Source organism: Schistocerca nitens, chromosome 4 (genome assembly GCF_023898315.1).
Source record: "Schistocerca nitens isolate TAMUIC-IGC-003100 chromosome 4, iqSchNite1.1, whole genome shotgun sequence".
Classification (NCBI taxonomy): domain Eukaryota; kingdom Metazoa; phylum Arthropoda; class Insecta; order Orthoptera; family Acrididae; genus Schistocerca; species Schistocerca nitens.
This window is the reverse complement of record NC_064617.1, coordinates 340,020,187-340,039,536: the sequence shown is the minus strand read 5'-3', so window position 1 is coordinate 340,039,536 and position 19,350 is coordinate 340,020,187.

Genomic DNA, 19,350 nt, shown 5'->3' with positions numbered 1-19,350 from the left:
TATCTTTTGCTTTACATAACACACCGAAGTGCCAAAGAAAGTGGTACAGGCATGCGTATTCAAATACACAGATATGTAAGCAGGCAGCGTAGGCGCTGCGGTCTGCTATGCCTACATAAGACAAAAAGTGTCTGGCGCAGTTGTTGATCGATTATCGCTGCTACGACGGCAGGTTATCAAGATTTAAATGACTTTGAACGTGGTGTTATAGTCACAGCACGACCGATAGAACATATTATCTCTGAGGTAGTGGTCAAATAGGGATTCGCTGCGGCCGGAAAAAAGATCCTGCGAGAACGGCACCAAAGACGACTGAAGAGAATTGTTTACCTTGACAGAAGTGCAACCCTTTCGCTAATTGCTGCAGGTTTCAATGCTGGGTCATCAATAAGTGTCAGCGTGCGAACCATTCAACGAAACATCATCGATATGGGCTTTACAGCAAGAAAGGAAGAAAGAATTCATTGTTGGTGTTAATAACGATCATCCTCCTTTACCTTCTCTGCATTACTGCAGATGACGTGTCACTGAGCACATTTGTTCCGTGAATGCAGTACCCGTGAGGCGCCTAGTTGTTTCCACTGCACTGTGTGGAATACGAAGGTTCTGTTGTAGTTCACTAACCTGCTGTCTTCAAGCCGATGTCCCCAGCACAGGAAACAGCACGCAGGTCGTAGGTTCTGTATTTTGAGGCTGAAACTGACTTTTAGCGAGGTTCTGTTCTGAAATAGTGTATCACTTCTTTGGGATGCCACTCGCGTATTTTAATATAGCCACACGAGAAGACTACATGATCTTAATACAACACCTTCTGATACAGCAAAGTACATGATCAAACAGAATGTTTACGAAAATGTATCTTTACGCTATTTGTGGCACGTGTCTATGCCTCATGACTACCGGAGTGAATCTTTTAATACTGAATACTGCCAAACACATCCTGCCACAGACAACATGTCTGTTCTTCTCGACTGCCTAATCCAGAGTGACGAACAGCCCGAAACACTTCGCACGCCATTCCAGAAAAGGCGTCACGCGAAAGCTTCCGAAGTGCTTCGTCTGCAATTTCGTCAGTCTTTTGTTTTTGTTTTAAATTGTTTTTAATAATTCTAAAATGACTGATTGATAGTCAGCTGTTGAGAGATATTTATATTAAAAAGTGAAGTCATTCCAATGAGTAGTTTAACTAATAATAATAAGTATACTTTAACGTTTTGGCGCCCTTGCTCCGAACACAGCAGCCAATCACAGAGCAGTAGCATTATGCAGGCGGTCGTTCTTACGGGAATGGTACCGAATCTAACATCTGTCACAGGTACCTCACACCGCATTTCGTCATCTATATACTTCTTGCATTACCACTGCTCTGGGAACAGCTTCTTGGAGCCTAATATGATGGCTGACTAAGCCAGAAATATTATAGCTTCCAGAGCCGAAGGCCCACTCGTGTACCCTTGATGATTGCACGACACAAAGCTTTACTCCTCGCCTGAGCCTACCAACACCGACAGTGAACTGATGATGACTGAAAACACGTTGCCTGGTCGGACGAGTCTCGTTTCAAATTGCATCGAGCGGATGGACGTGTACGGATATGGAGACAACGTCATGAATCCATAATTGTGTGGGGCGTGTGCAGTTTGAGTGGTATGGGGCGCTGATGCGTCTAGATACGAATCTATAGGTGACGCGCACGTAAGCATCATGTCTGATCACCTGCATCCATTCATGTCCATTGCATATTCCGACGGACTTGGGCAATTCCAGCAGCACAGTGCGACACCCCACTTGTCCAGAATTGCTACAGAGTGGCACCAGGAACATTCCTCCGAGTTTCAACACTTCCGCTGGCTACCAAACTCCCCAGACATGAACGTTACTGAGCATATCTGGGATGCCTTGCAACATGCTGTTCAGAAAAGATCTCGAGCTCCTCGTACTCTTACGGTTTTATGGACAGCCCTGCAGTATTCATTGTGTCTATTCCCTCCAGCACTACTTCAGACATTTTGTCGAGTCCATGCCACGTCGTGCTGCGGCACTTCTGCATGCGAGCCAGGTGTACCAGTTTCTTTGGCTCTTCAGTGCAGTTTTGCTTCATTAATTGCGTTGTGGATTAATCATAATCTAACGTAAATTAACAAGTTTTTATACTATTTTATTTCTTATATTGTTAGGTTCTGTTATATAACATTGGTCTTTTGTCCTTGTATGGATAATTACATTAATATTTGCTGTTGTGCGAGTGGGAATTGACCATCGCACGCAGTCGCGTTTTTGAGCCAATTGACCGTGTTTTTGTGTCGCGGCCACTGCTATCTCCGCGGCCCGCATTCCGGCAGCTGGCGCATACAGCGATGTTATCGGAGCGGCGGTATAGCCGAGCGCATGCCGGGCGCTCTCGGGTTGTCAGCCGGCGCCGGCGCCAGGGCTGCAGAGGCGGAAGTGCTTGCGGAGGCGGCGCGGCGCGGCGGCTGCTACCGGCGCAGAACCAGCAGCAATAGCGGGAGCAACAGCCAGGGCCGCCCGGGTGGCGCCAGGGTGCGCGACCCGACATCGCCTCCTAGCACTGTCGCCGTCGCTGCAGTCACGCCTCGCCCTGTCCTGCACTGCTACTCCGAACGAGTACCTCACGACCTCGCGTACCTTGTCGTCACCGGCGGTGGCCGTGGACAAACTAGGCGTTTCGCATCACAGAGCAACGCGGCACAGGGCCAAACAAGTACTGCCTTCTACTACACCATAATACCAAAAAGAACAAGATCCAAGAAGAAATGCCGGCCGGTGTGCCGAGCGGTTCTAGGCGCTACAGTCTGGGGCCGCGCGACCGCTACGGTCGCAGGTTCGAATCCTGCCTCGGGGAAGGATGTGTGTGATGTCCTTAGGTTAGTTAGGTCTAAGTAGTTCTAACAAGGGAACCTCCCCATTGCACCCCCCTCAGATTTAGTCATATGTTGGCAAACTGGATAGGCCTTGAAAAACTGAACACAGATCAATCGAGAAAACAGGAAGAAGTCGAGTGAAAACTTTACTTTCTTTATTTTCGCAAAGTTATGATCAGTCCTTTCGTTCATTGACGTCTCTGTTCACTGTAATAAGTTTAGTGCCTGTGTTTTGCGACCGCACCGCAAAACCGTGCGATTAGTAGACGAAAGGACGTGCCTCTCCAATGGGAACCGAAAACATTTGATCACAAGGTCATAGGTCATTCGATTCCTCCACAGGAAAACACGTCTGATATATTCTATACGACACTGGTGACGGCATGTGCGTCACATGACAGGAATATGTTGTCGACCCACCTAACTTGTACACTTGGCGAATGGGTAAAAAGATTCTTCTACCTTGCCCGATTTAGGTTTTCTTGTGGATGTGATAATCACTCCCAAAAAAGTGATGAAAACATAAGAGTTTGTCACATAAACTGCAACAAACGAATGCAACAGTTTCACAGTCTAACAGTTTTCCATGTCCTCTGTCAAAACATATGTTTTTAACGTTTTCAAATTTTTCCGTGTGTAGACCGCCAAATCCTGCATAATTCCAAGCAAATCTGAACATGTCCTGGAATTTTGGAGAGCGAAGTTGATTATGTGTGAGTGCCTGAAATTTGATAATTGTCTGAAAATAAAAAATTAAACTTTTCACTCGAGGGAATACTTGAACCAAGAACCTCTCATTTCGCAGCTGCTCACGCTAACCACGGGACCACGGCGCTCCTGAGCTCACATTGTCCTTGATGTTGCCTATCTTGCTCATGGACTATTCAATTTGCATATTTTGCTAATTTTTTTCATAGTTCCACACAGCTTCTTCCTGTTTTCTCGATTTATCTGTGTTCAGTTTTTCAAGGCCTATCCACTGTGCCAACTTATAACTAAATCTGAGGGGGGTTCGATGGGGAGGTTCCCTTGTAAGTTCTAGGAGACTGATGACCTCAGAAGTTAAGTCCCATAGTGCCCAGAGCCATTTGAATCATTTGAACCAAGAAGAAATGACGTGAATGGGACGGAAATCGGTAGATGTGATGTACATGTACTACAAATTGAGAAAGTCAGTAACGCGTTGGTCCACTTCTGACTCTTATGCAAGCAATTATTCGGCCTTTCATTGATTGATGGAGTTCTTGGATGATTTCCTGACGATATCGTGCCAAATTATGTCCAGATGAGTGTAGCGTAAAATCAACAGCGGCAGAAAATGGCATAATGGGAGTAGGATTCGTTATGAATAGGAAGGTAGGACAGTTTATAACTGCCCACGTCGTGTTGTACAAACTCCACTGTAGCTTGGATGGATTTTTAAGTTTGTTTTATATGCGCGACTTCTAATTTCACCACACAAGTCTCCAGGGTTGAGCAGTTATTGCCCGATGACGACACGCAGTACAGTATGTTAAAGCGGAGTTCGCCGTTATTAATTATGTTTTTAGATTTAATTTTATTACTCGTACAGAGACTCAACGTTCCCTTGTTTAACAGAGCGTCGTCAAAAAAAGTATGAAATGCTAATGTCTTTGCAATACATAATGTCGACTATTGAGTTTAAGTTCGTACCTATTTTGCCATTTTAGAGAAGAGAAACCTAAAGCGCTTCTGCTTCTATAGTCTCAGTATCAAATGTTCACTAATTTCAATTTACTTCCTATCTCAGTTCAGTATTTAACACAAATTATATATCAATGTCATTTCAGATATATTACGTCGGGTCCACACTAACGGAATAACACGTAATTGTCATTTAACATCACTTTTATTAATAATCCTTTTTCTTATGACGTAAATGTTATGAATGATCACTATCTAGGAGGAAAGAGGGATTGATCCTAATCATGAGATAATAGCTTTTAATGAGCCCACAATCGTTAATTAAATAAAAATTCACGTTCAAGGATGATACGCGAACAACTTTCGTTACGTCCTTTTTCACGTATCTGTCAAAACTAATCCTGTCGCCCACAGTTCAAATTAACACTGACGTTAACCCCTTTTGTCGGAATATCGAATCGTAACTATTATGTGAAAGTTTATTCTAGTCCCCGAATTAATTCCTTTCAGATACGCGCACGACCGAACAGCAGAACGGAACACAAACGACTTGTTTTAACAACCGAACAACGCAATGACGTTACATTACGACAATGTCCGCCCAATGAACATCTCTTTGGCTTTATCTTCTCTACTCTGCTTAATTAAATAATTCCTAATTACAATTTATTCAGCTATTTAACGAAAACATCTAACAAAAAATAAAATAAATTTATCCCAACGTAAAAGATCCGTTATAAGTTCAGTGATAGGGTTGTTCTTACCAGAATCAACAGCAAACCAACATCAACAACGATAGTTCAGGGCCGGCCGTTGTGGCCGAGCGGTTCTAGGCGCTTCAGTCTGGAACTGCGCGACCGCTACGGTCGCAGGTTCGAATCCTGCCTCGGGCATGGATGTGTGTGATGTCCTTAGGGTGGTTAGGTTTACGTAGTTCTAAGTTCTGGGGGACTGATGACCTCAGATGTTAAGTCCCATAGTGCTCAGAGCCATTTGATAGTTCAGGTATACATGCCGACGTCGCAAGCTGAAGATGAAGAGATACAGAAAGTGTATGAGGGTATTGAAAGGGTAATACAGTACATAAAGGGAGATGAAAATCTAATAGTCATGAGAAACTGTAATACAGTTCTAGGGGAAGGAGTAGAAGAAAAGGTTACAGGTGAACATGGGCTTGGGACAAGGAATGAGGAGAAAGACTAATTGAGTTCTGCAACAATTTCCTGGTAGTGATAGCATGTACTCTGTTCAAGAATCACAAGAGGAGGAGGTATACTTGGAAAAGCCCGGGTGATACGGGAAGATTTCAGTTAGATTACATCATGGTCAGACAGAGATTCCGAAATCAGATACTGAATAGTAAGGCGTACTCAGGAGCAGACATACACTCAGATCACAATATAGTAGTGATGAAGAGTAGGCTGAAGTTTAAGACATTAGTCAGGAAGAATCAGTATGCAAAGAGGTGTGATACGGAAGTACTAAGGAATGACGAGATACGGTTGAAGTTCTCTAAGGCTATAGATACTGCAATAAGGAATAGTTCAGTAGGCAGTACAGCGAAAGAGGAATGGACATCTCTAAAAAGGGCCATCACTGAAGTTGGGGAACGCCTACAGCCTGTAACACAAATGACAAACAGCTGTCAGCTTCAGTGCACCAGATGTTCGTAGCAGCTAACTGGTCTATCGAACACCGGTTGGAGTACTGATGTAGTTTCAATTTGTCACAAATGTTGAACAAAGTATTAAACTTCCACCCACAGATCTGAAAACAACATTGTTTTCAATTATGGAGAGAAACATTTTCCATTTTTAAATTACTTTTGAAAAGCTGTTTATATTGCTCATTTACTCTACAAATTTTGTACAACACAGTTATATGAGCCATTCACAGTGACGCAACCGGTTTTCACCACCTGGTGGTCCTCTTTCCTGCTATGCTGTCAATACTACTGAATTGTGAAATAGTTATGCGACTGTGTTTGTGAAAAATATGACACAACATAGTTAGGCAATCACTTAATACCCTCAACCAGTACGGCATTTTTTTCCAGAGTAACATTGAATGTCACATTACTATACAGAAATTATGAAGAAATTGTGGGCACACACAATAGGTTAATGCCCTACCTGTGCTTCAATTCTTCAAAACTTGCGCGGAGAGCAAATGACAAGAATAGACCCGAGTATAAACAATTTTTTGTGCTGACATCTTCAACTTTTGTAGTCCTGTCTTCCTCAGTTGCGTGTAATATTACGGTATATTGATAATTTTTACTTATGGACCGTCTGACAGCAACTGAATAAAACACAATTTTAGTGCCATACGCGTTTCGCCTTTATTTTCTGCAAGGCATCATCAGTGGCCTGGAATATGTACATATGTTAGCTATTTTATTTACATTTTTGTCACTGTGCCTATAGGTTATAAACAGTTCTGGTGTTTGCTATTTCTAAAACAAGCGTTCAATGCGTAGTGCTGTGGAATGTGGAAAAAACCGCAAATTGGCGTTCATAAGAAGAAGAACAGCACCAAAAATGCAACAGAAGCGTAATATGTAAGAAATTGCCCACGCAACCTGTAAGTACAGTTCAAATCATTACTACTTAATAGGAAATAGCAACCACCAGAACTGTTTATAACCTATAGGCACAGTGACAAAATGTAAATAAAATAGCTAACATACGTACATATTCCAGGCCACTGATGATGCCTTGCGGAAAATAAAGGCGAAACGCGTATGGCACTAAAATTGTGTTTTATTCAGTTGCTGTCAGACGGTCCATAAGTAAAAATTATCAATATACCGTAATAATTTTTTGTGTATTTGTTTCTGTTGTGCCCTTTAAATCGAGCCATTTAGATCATATGAATCCCCAGATAGATAGATGGACCTGCCAGACAGTGCTCCGAATACATTCAGTTGAGAAGAGATCCGCCGATCCGCTGGCCTAGACAGGGTTTGGCAAGGATGGAGACAAGCAGTAGAAACTCTCACCGTGTGTGTGGAGGGGAGGCATTATGTTGCTGAAATGTAAGTCCAAGATGGCTTGCCTTGAAGGTCAACAAAGGGGACGTAGAACATCGTTGACGTACCGCTATGCTCTAAGGGCGCCGCGGATGATAGCCAAAGGGATTCTGCTAAAATGGCACCCCAGACCATCACACCTAGTTGTCGAACAGTATGGCGGGCGAAAGTCAAGTTGGTGTTCCACTGCTCTCTGGGGCATCTCCAGATGTGGTCTGGAATCACATTGACTGGAGTTTTGGTTATCATCCACCGCTACCTTACAGCACAGTGGTGCATCGGCGATATTCTATGCCCCCACTTTTTTACCTTCATGGCAAGCCATCCGGAGCTTACATTTCAGCATGATAATGACCACCCGTACACGGTAAGAGCTTCTACTCCTTGTCTTCGCGCATGCCAAACACTGCTTTGACCAGCAATGTCACTGCATGTCTCCCCAACTGTAAACGTATGGAGAATTATGAGCAGGGCCCTTCTACCAGCTCAGTACTTTGACGTCCTAACACGCCAGTTGTACAGAATTTGGCACGGTATATCTGAGGACATACAACAAATCTATCAATCAATGCCAAGCTGCAAACCGGCTTGCATGTGGGCCAGAGGTGGACCATCGCATTATTGACTTGCTGAATTTGTGATGCTATTTCTCTTAACCAAATCAACCAGTTTTTCATTAACTGTAATCATTTGACTGTCTGTACGTGTATATCACATCTCCGATTTTTGTCCCATTTGCAAAATCCTTTTGTGGGGAAGAATGTGATGTTTTCCAACTTTAAAATATTTTTGAGATAATATGATTTGGTCAAAAGCTTTATTTAACTCTATTAAAACAACAGTTTCTTTCAAACAACAGGCTGCAAAAAAAGACATGCTTCCATGATAGAGGTTAGAAGCGCGACACCGATCGTTCAAATCACGCGGTTATCTTACGAGCGGCCGAAGAAAACATTTCAGACACACCGCCGATCGAAATCGGCATGAAAAGGCTTCAGGTGGTGGCATGATGGGCATCAGCGAAACAACCCCTTTCCCTGGGACGCTGATTCCTACACATTTCACTGTCGAAAACGACAGCTCGCAGTGCGATGAGCAATAGGAAAATGTCACTGTTGACCACTCTCGGAGGTTTCAACCTTTCTCTAAGGAACCAGTGGAGCTGCATCCTCATTAAACGTGATCTGACCCCCTTTTGGAGCGCAGCGAGATCCCAATTTTTGCCCTTGTGTACAGGCTGGAACCACCGGGGACCATTCAAAGCCATTCGAAGGAGTCTGAACATGATCATCGCAGGAAACGTTACTTATACATTTTTATCCCTCCTTCTTCGCGCCATCCTATGGCGTAATCGTGGAGGATAGTAGGGGGAGGGGGTGCAACATGAAGATGTACGTGAGTAAAAGGGCAAAGAGTCCGTCTACAACACCCGTCCCCCCCCTCTCCCAGTTCGAAAATACCCTGGATGCCACAACCACGCACCTTAGTTGAGCACGTTACAGATGTATGTGTCTGAAACTTCGACACACATTCTCCTTGCGGCTGCTCTGGCGCCTAAAGGCAGGCAAATAAGCCTGAGGAGTGTGAAAAGGATTCCCTAACCGTGAAACTCTAAACCAGTCACCCCGTAATCACGTCGTAGGAGGGCTTGAAAAAGGGGGAATGAATATGAATAAGTCATTTGCTGCACGGGTCACGTTCGGATTTCGTCGATTGATTTTGGACGGCCCCCTGTGGTTGCACCTTGTACACCACAGCAAAAATTGGATTGTGCTGCACTACTACAAAAGAGTGCGATCACCTTCAATAGGGATGCAGCCACACAATGTCCTTATAGAAGGGTTGAAACGACCAAGCGTGTTAGCAGTGTCAAACTTTATTTTATTTTATCGCACTGCGATCTAGCGTTTCCGAATGCGAAATGGTGGGAATTAACACTCCAGGTATGGCTTCAGTAACACCTTTTATGCCACTACCTGAGGCCTTTCAGTGCCGACTTTCAGCGGCGATGTGTCTGAAATGTTTCCCTCTGCTACCCATAAGAAGATCGTGTGATTTCTGCAGCGAGTGTCGTAGTTTTGACCTCCATCGTAGAGACGTCAAAAGAAGGGATGAAATGTGTTTAAGAGGGACCGTGACCACCTTCTCATCATTTGAGACGCCCACGGTGGTGTTGGGCACAATTTTGGTGCCAACGTGACACCATTAACGCACCTTACAGCTCACACAAACTTCAGAGATGTGACCTTGTTCCGCTTGTGTCGACACCTTGCTGACTGAAGCGTCGTCAAAACCGAGAGTGAGGTCGCAAGGTGCCACGGTTTTGTGCCATTGGAGACGAAGACTGCACCCACATTTGAGCCAAATTTAGAACTTATGCGGCGTAATGTGTGGGATTTACGGGGCTTCGAAAATGTTATCCTTTAATTCTGCTGCACATTGCACAATGGGGGTAGCTTACAACACTGTCAGTCTCTGTTCTCAACTACCGCTTCCCTTTAGCCATTCAACTGTTATAACCGTAGTCTGATTTCTCTAAAATTTGTAGATAGCATTTCACTCAAAGTATTTTACCCCTGTACCCCTAGAATTTCAAAGAGCGCTTTCCGGTCAGTATTGTCCAAAGCCTACACATTCTACTGCTGTATATACGTTATATAAATAACATTAACACAGAACATGAAGAATTTCTCACCTATTAATAAAAATACTTCTACAACGCATATTATCTTGTTATGACTATTTATTTTTGTTGAACATTCGTGTAACTTATTCACGCGGCACGAATGAAATCATGACTAACTACTTATTGCTCCTAAGGCTTATCTCAATTTATAAACGCTATCAATCGGTGAAGATGATGGACATTCTTGTAACCATCGCGAAATAGTCGGATGACAATTCTCCCATTCATCTTCAGTGATTATTTCGTTTTACATTCGTATTCCGCAATCCATCAAATCTTGTGTGGATACTTAACGTAATAGTGTCATTCTTCCCTTCTTCTTCCATCATGCTCCTTTCACCCCTGAAAGAATGTCCTTGTAGCTCCGTGTAGCTTTCAGTGCTAGTCTATTGTGAGCAAGCCTCTTCAGCTCTGCTTAGCTCACGAAACCTACATCCACTTGAACCTGCTTACCGTATCCAAGCCGTTTTCTCCCTCTCCAGTTCTCTCCTCCCCCTTCCCCTCCAAAGTTCCTTCCTTTACTGACGATTGCTTGACGCCATAGGTTATGTCCTATCAGCCTATCCCCTTTTTTAGTCAAGCTGTGCCATAAATTTCATTTTTCGCCAGTCCGATTCCTTACCATCTCATTAGTTTTCATATCTACCCAAATAATTCCCACTGTTCCTCTGTAGCAGCATGTTTCGAAAGCTCCTATTTCTTGTTGTCTGAAATTTTTATCGTCCACGTTTCACATCGGTAAAAGGCTCCACTCCACACAAATATCTTCACAAAATACTTCTTAGCACATAAATTTACCTCCCAATTCCTTTGGCCGTCTCTTACAGAATTACAATGTCATCGACAAATGGCAAAGTTTTTATTTCTTCTCGCTGAAGTTTAATTACTGTTTTCTCCTTGGTTTGCTTCACGGCTTGTTCAATGTACAAACTAAATAACATCGGCTATAAGCTACAACTCTGTCTCACTCCATTTTCAAACACTGCTTCTCTTTCATGTTCTTGGACTCTTACAACTCCAGTATAGTTTCTGTACGAATTATATACGAGGGTAAGTCAATTATTATCCGCAATTTAGTTATATTTTTGTTTATTTTGGTAGTACTGCCGTTTTACTTTGATAACGTATGCTTTATTTCTTTGTTGTTATACCTTTGCAATTTTCAAGCTGCTAGGTTAGTTTCGTTATCGTTGCCGTGCTCCGCTGTCTCCGCTGTGGCTGCTCCGCTGTCTATTTGCACCAAAGAAGAACAACATTCAGTGATCCGTTTTTGTGCGGTCGGAAGGCGTATCAGGGGCCGAAATTCATCGAAGGCATTCGGTACAGTACGGGAACAGTGTTTTGCCACGACGGAGTCTCTACGAATGGATTGAAAAATTCCGAAATGTTCGCACATATGTTACGCACGATGAAGGAGCCGGACAACCGTTTACCACCACAAATGAAGAAACCATTGAGCGTTCACGTGAAATGATTCTCTTAGGCGGACGATTAACTGTTGACTTAGCGGCACATCGTCTGCAAATTAGTCACGGTTCTGCCTACGAAATCATCGACAACAGACTTGGGTTTCATAAAGTTTGTGCAAGATGTGGCCCAAAACAACTCACACAGCTGCATAAACAAACGCGCTTGGACATCTGCAAAAAACATTTGGCTCGCTATGGTAACGAAGGGGACAACTTAGACAGGATCATTATTGGTGACGAAACATTGATCCATCATTACGAGCCGGAGAGTAAACGGCAGAGTGTGGAATGGAAACATCCAAATTCGCAGTGCAAGAAAAAGTTCAAGACCCAACCGTCCGCAGGAAAACTGATGCTTACTGTTTTTTGGGACGCACAGGGTCCAGTACTGCAACATTATGGGGAAAGGGGCGCAACAATAAACAGTGTACGTTACAGTGAGATGCTTACTCCAGGCTAAAGCCTGCAATTCGAAGCAAACGCCGAGGATTGCTGTCAAAAGGTGGTGTCTTGTTGCACGACAATGCCCGTCCGCATACTGTTGCCCACACTGCTGAAACGCCCAGGAAACTCAAATTTTAAGTACTGGATCACCCTCCATATAGTCCCGATCTTGCCCCTTCTGGCTATCACTTGTTTGGTCCACTCAGGCATTTGCTTCGGACGAAGCACTGAAAGAAGCAGTGCATTCCTGGCTCGCAGCTCAACCGAGAATCTTCTTTTATGAGGGCATCAGGAAGCTTGTACAACGATGGACCAAACGCAAGGAAACTATGTCGAAAAATGATGTTCTTGTAAGTTTCCTATTTGATAACAATAAAATCTTATATCTACTTTGCGGATAATAATTGACTTACCCGTGTTTTAGCTCCGCTATCTTCAGAACTTCGAAGAATTTAGTCCAGTCAGCATTGTCGGAAGCTTTCTTTAAATCTACAAATGCTATAACCGCGGTTTTACCTTTTTCCGTCAATCTTCTAAGATTAATCGTACGCTCAGTATTGTTTCACGTGTTCCCGCATTTCTTCGGAATCTAAGCTGATCTTCCTAGAGGTCAACTAGTACCAGTTTCTCCATTCACCTGTAAATAATTCGAGTTAGGATTTTGCTGCCATGACTTATCACAATAGTAGTACGATTGTTCAGTCTGGTACCGCGTGACCGCTACGTCGCAGGTTCGAATCCTGCCTCGGGCGTGGATGTGTGTGATGTCCTTAGGTTACTTAGGTTTAATTAGTTCTATGTTCTAGGCGACTGATGACCTCAGAAGTTAAGTCGCATAGTGCTCAGAACCATTTGAACCATTTTTTAGTACGATTGCATTATAATGGAATAACAGACCTTCTCTAATTTTAGGGTTGTGGTCGTCAGGCGAGATGTATGCTCAAGGAAACAGTATACGGTGGGCTCTAGAAAGTGAGTAAGGCCACCGCTATGCGCATCATCTCCCACTGCTGTTTGTTCAGAATCACTCTAACTAAACGAACCCGCAAGAAATAACTCAGATTTTATCCATCTCCTCCGTTAATCTTACTCTGTATTGGTCTCAGACTGATGAACATTCAAGACTTGGTTAACTGAGTGTCTTGTAAGCGACCACTTTCGTCCATGAATTAGACCCCCTTACAATTCTCGCAATAAATTTTACTCTAGTTTCACCCTTCCCTAAGGCTAAATTTAGAAGGTCGCTGCAGCTGAAATCACTCTGTAGAGAAACTATACCAACATTTGTACCTAAATCTAGATATGAATCTTACGGTGTGTGGTCTAGGGTACTCTGTATACTATTGTCACTTTTCCATTTTACTGGTCCAGTCGCGAATGGTACGCAAGCCTCTGTGTCAGCTCGAAGACTGTACGATGCATAACAACCACTGGAAGAAGTCACATCTGTAAAATATCTGGGAGCGTGTGTACGTAGCAACTGAAATTGGAACAACGACATAAAACTGATTGCAGATACAAGACTTCCAAGGGAATGGTCCAACCCGACACATCGAAACCTACCCTGTAATGTTTCACACAGGAAAAATATGTGCTGTCAGAATTTTAGGTGCTAAGGTGCCTTGCAAGTATTTTTTTTAAAGTTAAAGGTACTAATTTTTGCCGCACAAAGAACGGCTTGTAGCAGCGGTTGGTACAGTCCTTCCTGTCTAGCTAGCGATCGGTAAATAAGCAAACGCAGTGGTGACAAGAGAACGTAGCGCCGCGTAGGGTGAAGTCCGAAGTGCATACATGCGACGCTGTCAGGCTTGGCTATCAACTGGATTGGTCACCGTACGTGTTTTGAGAGTGCTGTTGGCAGGTGGAGTGTACTCGCCCTTGCGAGGTCAGTTGAGGAGCTGATTGATTGACAAGTACCGGCACCAGTCACGGAAACTGACAGCTTGTCTCCATACCCCCAACACATCCATCTGCTCAATGCAATTTGAAACGAGACTGGTCCCACCAGACAACATGTTTCACAGTCCAATGTCCGTGTTGACGGGCTCAGGCGAGGCGTGAAGCTTTGTGTCGTGTAGTCATCAAGGATACACGAATGGGCCCTCGCCTCCGAAAGCCCATATCGTTGGTGTTTCGTTGAATGGTTCCCACGATGACACTTGTTGATAGCTCAGCATTGAAATCTGCAGCAATTAACGAAAAGGTTGAACTTCTGTCACGTTGAACGATTCTCTTCAGTCGTCGTTGCTGCCATTCTTTCAGGATCTTCTTCCGACCGCAGCGATGTGAGAGATTTGATGTTTTACCGGATTCCTGATATTCCCGGCAGACTCGTGAAATGGTCGTACGGGAAAATCCCCCACTTCATCGTTACCTCTAAGATGCTGTGTCCCATCGTTTATGCGCCGACTATAACATCACGTTCAAACTCACTTAAACCTTGAAACTTCCTGGCAGATTAAAACTGTGTGCCGGACCGAGACTCGAACTCGGGACCTTTGCCTTCCGCCGGCAAGTGCTGTACCAAAGTTTGGAAGGTAGGAGAAGGTAGGAGACGAGGTACTGGCGAAAGTAAAGCTGTGAGGACGGGGCGTGAGTCGTGCTTGGGTAGCTCAGTTGGTAGAGCACTTGCCCGCGAAAGGCAAACGTCCCGAGTTCGAGTCTCGGTCCGGCTCACAGTTTTAATCTGCCAGGAAGTTTCATATCAGCGCACACTCCGCTGCAGAGTGCATATCTCATTCTAGTCACTTAAACCTTGATAACCTGCCATTGTAGCAGCAGTAACCGATCTAACAACTGTGCCAGACACTTGGTGTCTTATATAGGCGTTACCGAGTGCAGCGCCATATTCTGCCAGTTTACATATTGTGTATTTGAATACGCGTGCCTATACCAGTTTTTTTTTTTTTTTTTTTTTTGCCGCTCCAGTGTATTTGTCTTCTCTGGTCACTGGTAACTGTGCGTAGTGCTACTGGCCTGCAAACAGGAGTGTTTTGGTGAGATCAACTCAGCGGGCGCAGACGCAAGGCCGAAGCGGACGGCTGCGCAAGTGCACGCCTGTGTTGCGTCAGGCCCTGTGCCTACGATTCGCAACAGAGCATTAGAGGGCAAGACGTGGACGTATTGACCGTTCGCGGGATGTTAGCGCGAGTGAGGCGATACCTGTGCGCGTGTTGGTATGTGTGTGTGTGTGTATGAGAGAGAGTGTAGGGGGCAGGGGAGGCAAATATTTGCAGCTGATAGGACGGGGTGGCCACGCCTGCCGGCGCCAGATAGCGAGACGCCCGCGTTGCGTTGCGTAACGCCCGGCGCTCACACTCAGCTACACGCCTAGCCGGAACTGAACTGCCACCGCGAACCGGCAGCTGCGCGCTCACCCCCCCCACACCCTGTTCCACCGCACGCTGCCGGAAGGCTCGTAAATACTAGTGCTCTACACGGAATCTACGATTTTTCTCAGCTGTCATGCGCTTTGACTATTTGGTGTGTGTGATCAGTGCACCGTCACCTCCTACCTGACACTGGGTGGGTATGTCCTCTTCAGCTACCCGACGTGACTGTGATGTAATGAGATGCCAGTATGGTCAGTCACGTTGAACACACACTGAAACGCGCAACAGGATGCTTCCTCTACTCATCCTCTTTCATGGAACCGCAATAGAAGGACGGCGCTACGAAACCTTTATACAGAATCTGCGATGCGCCATCAACTCAAAGCGCCCAGGAATGCTGTCGGACGGAATCATCGTGTTGCACGATAACGTACATCCCCGCACGGCCAGTCGACGAAGCCTGTGCTTCAGTGGTTTGGCTGGAAAATACTGCAACATCCTCCATACAGTTCGGATCTTTCACCATGTGATTTGTACAGGGTGTTTCAAAAATGACCGGTATATTTGAAACGGCAATAAAAACTAAACGAGCAGCGATAGAAATACACCGTTTGTTGCAATATGCTTGGGACAACAGTACATTTTCAGGCAGTCAAACTGTCGAAATTACAGTAGTTACAATTTTCAACAACAGATGGCGCTGCGGTCTGGGAAACTCTATAGTACGATATTTTCCACATATCCACCATGCGTAGCAATAATATGGCGTAGTCTCTGAATGAAATTACCCGAAACCTTTCACAACGTGTCTGGCGGAATGGCTTCACATGCAGATGAGATGTACTGCTTCAGCTGTTCAATTGTTTCTGTATTCTGGCGGTACACCTGGTCTTTCAAGTGTCCCCACAGAAAGAAGTCACAGGGGTTCATGTCTGGCGAATAGGGAGGCCAATCCACGCCGCCTCCTGTATGTTTCGGATAGCCCAAAGCAATCACACGATCATCGAAATATTCATTCAGGAAATTAAAGACGTCGGCCGTGCGATGTGGCCGGGCACCATCTTGCATAAACCACGAGGTGTTCGCAGTGTCGTCTAAGGCAGTTTGTACCGCCACAAATTCACGAAGAATGTCCAGATAGCGTGATGCAGTAATCGTTTCGGATCTGAAAAATGGGCCAATGATTCCTTTGGAAGAAATGGCGGCCCAGACCAGTACTTTTTGAGGATGCAGGGACGATGGGACTGCAACATGGGGCTTTTCGGTTCCCAATATGCGCCAGGTAAAAATAAGCTTCGTCAGTAAACCAAATGCTGCCCACATGCATATCGCCGTCATCAATCCTGTGCACTATATCGTTAGCGAATGTCTCTCGTGCAGCAATGGTAGCGGCGCTGAGGGGTTGCCGCGTTTGAATTTTGTATGGATAGAGGTGTAAACTCTGGCGCATGAGACGATACGTGGACGTTGGCGTCATTTGGACCGCAGCTGCAACACGGCGAACGGAAACCCGAGGCCGCTGTTGGATCACCTGCTGCACTAGCTGCGCGTTGCCCTCTGTGGTTGCCGTACGCGGTCGCCCTACCTTTCCAGCACGTTCATCCGTCACGTTCCCAGTCCGTTGAAATTTTTCAAACAGATCCTTTATTGTATCGCTTTTCGGTCCTTTGGTTACATTAAACCTCCGTTGAAAACTTCGTCTTGTTGCAACAACACTGTGTTCTAGGCGGTGGAATTCCAACACCAGAAAAATCCTCTGTTCTAAGGAATAAACCATGTTGTCTACAGCACACGTGCACGTTGTGAACAGCACACGCTTACAGCAGAAAGACGACGTACAGAATGGCGCACCCACAGACTGCGTTGTCTTCTATATCTTTCACATCACTTGCAGCGCCATCTGTTGTTGAAAATTGTAACTACTGTAATTTCGAAAGTTTGTCCGCCTGAAAATGTACTGTGGTCCCAAGCATATTGCAACAAACGGTGTATTTCTATCGCTGCTCGTTTAGGTTTTATTGCCGTTTCAAATATACCGGTCATTTTTGAAACACCCTGTATATCTTTGGTGATCTGAGGGAAGACGTGCGAGGACGTCGGTTTCAGTCGGACAAGGAAGCGAAGGAGTGGGTGCGGTGGTGGATCCGTCAGCGACCGATCGTGTTCTACGAAACAGGAACTGATCCTCTCGTCTCCCAGTGGGATAAATGTCTTAACGCGTGTGGTGATTCCTTTTGAATGGAAGCATTCCACAGTCCTGTTATGGCCGGAGTTTTCATTTGAATGGTCCTGTTTGTTTAACATTGAGATAACTAAATATTTCGTAGACGACGCATCGTACAAAGAAAATGTCCTAGGTAAAACTTACTACTTGTAAAAGGGACATCTGTCTGTACTACATCTGTCCACGTCCTAACTACCCCTCTTGGATTCGTGGTAATTAAGATCCGACGCATTGGATTCTACAGTACAGTTACGATGTAAATGTAAACCTTTATGTTCTAGCGGTTGATATTTATTTGCTTTAGTGTGCAAATTTGATTTGTGGTACTATTAAGTTAGCTGTTTCAATGTCTGGTTAGAAATTACCTTTTCGTTACCCAGGAACAACAACGTGGATGTAATAGTTTCTTATTTCCCATCAAGCCGAAATCAAGCACCCCAGTAGTGAGAGGCAAGGGGATTCGCCGAAATTAAGCAGTGAGAGGCAAGGGGACTCACCAAAATCAAACATTTTGATGCAAACAGAAATCTACTACATCCACGTCATTGTTCATGGATTACGCTATACGTATTTTCTAACCAGACACTGAATCGGCTCACCATATTTTACTATACAATTAAATTTGCAAGGTTGAAGTAAATCAATAGCGACTGTTAGAACACACAGATCTACAATTACATGGTAAATGAAATGTAGACTCAAATACGTCGGTTTTTAGTAACAATAATAGGTATAGCTGATATCTGTCGATTAAATTGACATCTGTCACGAATGGAAGAGGATGGTTTCAGCAGACGGTAAATATTTTTCGGCGCAGAATCCGAATATGCCATAGAAATGGAGGTTCCCATTTGAAAATACAAAATTGACCTCGCTCACGTAGGAGAGCTGGTTAGGAGGTGGCTCTTTTTGCACGGATTGATGTCCCCTTTATTGATATTAACATATATTTAGGAAGGAAAATCGTGACTGCTAGTAAAGTGTTTGTTGTTGTAAAACATTTTCTATTAGCAGTCTCGATTTTCCTTCCTGTATTTTCTACATAACGCGTTTCTGGTAATATTCAGCCTCTGGAATTCATAAAATAACATGAAAGGAATTCTCCATGTTCTGCCTAGGGCAAATAGACTGACACTTCCACACCACGTGTGTCGAGCACATTTGAGCCTACGCACGCAACACACACACCCCACCAATAGTTTTAATTAAATGTCCTTGAGGTGTAACAGAATGTCAACCTGCATCACCTATGCATTACAGAAAATATGAAGATGAAATGTTCAGTGAAAAACTGGAAAGTGACTTAGTGAATTTCTGCAGATGATTTGATAGTACCCTTAAATATGCCTACTAAAATAGTGATAAATAGTAAAAAATACCATTGTAGCTGATATGCAGGCAAATAATGGTTTAGATTATATAAGATAAATGCACTCTGCGCTAAAGAATAGTATACATATTCGGTGACCGATCTGTGGCGTCATATATCCATTGACAGTAAACAGGATTATTCAGCTGGCTCTACCGCTGGGTTTTATGCAACCCACAACGCCTCCAAATACCACGTGCAAGATTTTCATGTTCTCTCTCTCTCGTTACGCGCAAACTATTAGCTCT